The sequence below is a fragment of the Vairimorpha necatrix genome, chromosome 4 (assembly GCF_036630325.1).
Source record: "Vairimorpha necatrix chromosome 4, complete sequence".
Classification (NCBI taxonomy): domain Eukaryota; kingdom Fungi; phylum Microsporidia; family Nosematidae; genus Vairimorpha; species Vairimorpha necatrix.
Genome location: NC_088819.1, coordinates 1,350,619 through 1,356,185, shown reverse-complemented (window position 1 = coordinate 1,356,185; position 5,567 = coordinate 1,350,619).

Below are 5,567 nucleotides of genomic sequence, written 5' to 3'. Positions count from 1 at the left end.
TAGCGTTGTGGTTATCTGGTCCAATACTTGGCCAGTACAATCTTTGTTTTTCCTTATAATAAGTTTTTTTCACTTCTCGATGATTTAATTTCTCAGGAACTCTACGAATTTCTGTTCTCACTTATTTCTTTGTGTTGTATTTATTAATTTCCCCTGTTGAGAACTTCCATAAGTTTTTGCTTTCACTTTTAACCATGCGCTTTTTTTCTTTCCCTTTCATTTGTTTTTGATCCGTTTCTCTTATTCGCCTTTTTCAATTACTTCGTTATTTTCAAATTATCTACTAAGAGCATCTACATACGTCATTAGTTGTACTTTACATATTTAATAGTAAAATCGAACTATTGTATATATTCTATCCATCTCTAAATTATAATTATTGAAAAACGGTTTGTTCTAATCTCGGCCATTTCTTTATGATTTGTCATTTATTAAAATTTTCTTCCCTCAAATATGACTCGAATTTATTTATTCCAAAAAACGCTGCCGACATCTCTTTTTTACTAATCGTAAACTTTTTATCTGTTGGTGTTAGCATTTTTGATGCCCATTGTATTGGAATCCACCTATCTTTCTTGTTTTCTTGCAGAAGTATGACTTTAATGCCCGTATCGCATGCATCCGTTCTTATACTAAATATTTTTTTTCTATCTACTATTTTTGATTTTTTGAATCCTGAAAACCCTCTTTGATATCCATAAAAGCTCTTTCCATATCTTTGATCATTTCTATTTGCTATCTTTTTTAGTGCATCTGTAAGACGTGCTGTCCGATAAGCATAATTGGGAATAAAATCTCTAAACCAGCCTGCCACTCCAAAAATCTTCTAAGATCTTTTATGTTGTTATGCCTTTTGTATTTTAATGTCTTATTCTTTTTAATTTTGTTAGGTGTAATGTCTTCTCCGTTAATTGATACTCAAAGTAGTTATACTTCTTCTTTATATTGTATCTTTTAAGTTTCTTAAAATCCACATTCGTTAAATTTTCGAATTACTTGTTTTAAAGAATTTTCTTGTATTTTACTATCTCTTGCATGAATAATAATATCATACATGTACACCTTAACACTCTTGCCTCTAAACTTATCTAAAACTCCGTATATCACTCTTTGCATAATATGGGAAGCATTTTTAAATCCCTTTACCAGGCCATTCCGTTCGTAAACTCTATCATTTATCTTAAAAGCTGTCTTATGTTTGTAAGTCTGTCAATTTCTATATGATAGAATCCTTCCTTTAGGTCTATAACCATAAATACTTTAGAATCTTGCGTTCCCCAATAATATCTCTAATCAATGGCAATTCATACGGATCTTTTTATTCCAGTTCATTATAAGCCATCAAATTGCTTCTCAATTGTACTTCACCATTTGGTAATTCTATGGGCCTAATTGGGCTTATCCATTCGCTCTTTGTCCTTCTGATAATACCTCTACTTTAATAAATTAATATACTTTTCTCGATTATTATAAGAAATATTTTTTACTTTTTTACTACTTTCACTCATTGTTTTGTTTTAAAAGAACATTTTATCCCTGTTAAATATTTTATTTACTCTTCGTCTTTTCCTAATGCCTCAGGAAATTTTCCTTCCAATTCTTCATATTTAATAATATTTTTTCTTCTTTTATCTTGTTTCGTTTTTTTTACATAAAAACTGTTTCTTGAGTTAATCTTTCTACCTCCACTGGTAGTCTCAATTTAAAATCATTTCCTTTTAATATTTTCAATTTTCTATTATCACGAATGCCAAAATATTTTTCCCTTTTATTTTCATTATTCTCTTCATGTCTTCCTTTACGCTCCATACAATCTCTAGCTATATGTATAATTCTTCCACATATAAAACAATGGTTTTCTTCTCGTCTTTGATATTGAAAGTTTCTTCCCGGCACTGCTACAGTCCTAGTCAGTTATTCTTTAATCTCTTTTTTAATTTTTCTTTCATAACCTCTACCATATCTTCTGGTTCTCTACTCCTTAATTTTTCCTTGTTCTAATTCTCTTTCTTTTCAACAACTAATTTATCAATTTCATCAATAATATCATTCCAATTAATCATACTGATCAAATTTTTATCAATAATAAAATCCTAAAGTTCAGAACTTACTTGTTTTATCGACTGCTTCGTTGTCACATCTTTTACATCTTTCTGCATTCCGATGATTGCTTCTACTCTCTGAGCTTCTTTTAGTAATTTTCTATCTCCTAAACACAGGTCTCACTTGTTACCCTTTCGTCTTTTGTGTTTGCCATGTTATACATTTATTTAATAGGAGGTTCAACTTTAACATTATAATTAAAACACAAAGTATTTTTGGTGTAATTCTGCGAATAAATTTATGTAATAATATATTGTAAAAGTAAAAATTACTTCTTTAATTTGTAATATATATTATTGTAAAAAAGGTCATTCTTGTGTTTTAAGATATTTTTTTTTACTGGAAATATTCGTATTATACTAAAAAAATAATATTTTAGGGATATTATACAAATAACTTAAATCTCGAATGATGTACTACGCATATATACAGACACAGGAGCTTATACTCTTCGGAAAGCCTATAAAAACCACTTTGAAAAAAAAATTAAATCATTATTCCAAGAAAGTAAAAGGACGTAAAAATTTGGAAACATTAAGGACTAGATTCTAGTGTTTGTTTGAAAATACAATACGAATAACTAATTACATTTGAATATTTCATTATAAAATTATGTTATATTGCAATAGAACAATGAAAGTAATTATGATTTATTTAAATTAATATGATCTAATTTATTTTTATAAAATAAAAAATTTTAGAAAAAAATTGTTTTTTTATATTTTGTTATTGAACAATTATATCTACTCAGCTGCTGCATAAACATGCGGCTTCTTCTAATGTACAATCTTATTTATCTATGTATTTGCCCAACTTTTCAGGAAGTCTTTTATAATTACAATTGTTATTGTGTCTATTTTTTATGTTTTCTTTAGGATTCAATTTTTTATGGTAGAAAATAAAAATTTTAAAAATAAGAGGGAGTGAAAATATTGGATAATTGAAAAATACATCCTATAAATAATATATTTGATAATATGGTCATAATACCAAAGATATGTTTTGTTTATACTTTTATATTTTCTTTTATAACTGTTAGATTTACTTCTTGCTTGATCTTCATAAAATTTTTTATTATGAAGAGAACTTATTTGATATTATTGATAACCAGTTAAAATTGATAAATTTTTTGCGATTAAGATATGTTGTATATTTAAAATTATTGCGTAAAAAAGGCGAATAGTTTAAAAGTAACCTATCATTATCTATGAAAATGTTTTACATAATGTGTTATGTTAAAATGTTATTTTTTATGATAAAACCAATACATGGATTATTAAAAAACTCTAATTTTTAATTAAATCATTAGATTGATTTCATTCTACGAAAATCAAAATGCTTATTCCAATTAAAATTCATAAATATTTTTTTGTTAAAATATTTACAATTTAATTTTTCAATTTATTATATTTTTTTTTCTCAATAAATATTTAAAGTAATATAATTTAATAATTATTAGAAATCGTCAACCGCATCTATGTTTAATATGTAATTGGGTTTATGCATTAAAATATTTTAATTAAACTTTTTTTTTTTCATTATTGAAGATAAGATTTGTTTTTTAATTTATATGCTCTTACATTATATTATCCTTAAATTTATATAAATATCTATTGATTAGTTGCATTGGGTTTTGTTTATACTTTTTATTAACCCTTCTTAGCTCTTATTGATTTATATTTTTTAATTCTTCGGTTAGTGTAAATTTTTTTCAATAAAATTACTAATTCTGTATTTTTTTTTAATTTTATTTTTATCATACTTTAAAAATAATAAATACGTGGAATATATGATATTTACTAGAAAAATTTATATGAAGAAATACGAAATTCATTTCCAGCCTATTTTTGTTTATAAATTTACAATTTGTATGAATATTGATTATCTTATCATTTGAAATGTATTTAATTTGTTTCTGACCATTATTAGATTTATTTCTCAGATATTTATCATTATTTCCATTAGAAAATTTTTTTGTATTTTATTTTATAATATTTTTACAGATTATAACTTAAAATTTCAAAATACTGTTGTAATAAAGGATAACAGAATGAAATGTCGTTCGTTGTGTTCCTCTATAGATGTTTATATTTTATTTTCGTCGTATGTCTTTATGTTTCTTTGAGACTTTAAATTTTTATTTATGAATTTTCTTGATATTATTTGGTTTATAAATGCTAAATTTTTATAATAATTTTAAAAACTTAAGTTAAGCATAAAAAATGAGTTTACAAATATGAAGAGCTTTCCAATGTTTCATTGCGATAATTAGTATTGAATGTTTACTATAAGAATAATTTAAATCATTTTTGAAATTTTTTGAAATATTGATAGTTTTTTGATAACTTTAATCTACAATTTTCTAAAACCCTCCGTGATATGGTTTCCTTTGAAATACATTCATATAAAAATTTTTAATATTTTTATAAATTTTTCGTTATTGAATCATATGTTTTCGTGTAGGTTGTATATATCATCATGTTTAATAATGTAGGTGTAATATATTGATTTTAAATTTTGATTGATACATTTTTTTTTTAAAAAAAGATTAAGTCGTTATATGTTCTAAAACTATTACTTATTTTAATCAGTCTTATGTGTATTATTATGAGCGAAATTTGAAAATATAAAATTCAATTTAATGATCAAAAAAAATTATTTTCGTTTTAGTGGTTGAGACTTCTAGCTTAATTAGTCGTGAAAATTTAATTGTATAAAAATTTCCTTCTTTTTACTAATCTAAAATTATTTGAATGTTTAGTTTGAATTTTTTTATTAACTATTCTAGATGAAAATATTTATTTTTAAAACGAGTTTTAGTCCAATACGTTTTTTTTTAAAAAAAAGTTATCCTACTACTTTAAATATATTTTCTTTTAATTATTTTTGTAATATTAACCTCAAATATCATTATTGAAATTGCATTTCATAATATATTAGTTTTTTCAAAGTTTTTTATTGGCATTATTTTATTTTACTTGTAGGTCAATCTTTGTGTATTAAAAATTTATATTGAAGTATAACTTTTCTTGACCTTTTCATACTTAGAATTAATCTAACGCATTTTATTGAACTATACAATATATAATATCAAAATTAAATTTCAATTTTTCTTTAAAAATATTGACTATAACAGTTATATAAAATTTTTGATTCAAAAAATTTAAATATCTGATAATTATAAGACAAAGAACAAAATTTTTTATTTTATAAGAGGAATTTTTAAGTTTTTCTTTTAACTAATAATATTTCATTTTTATGCTAAATAATATAAATTTTTTTTTTTATTTAAATATGTGTAAATGAATTCTTATATATTCTAAAAATTTAATTTCTTAAGAATACTTGTAAATTTTTTAAACTAACGATATATAAATATTATTTAGGTGTTTTTTCTAAGATTCTTATTTATTTTCCCGAAATATTATCATACTGTTAATATTTAATATATGCAATTCAAACTT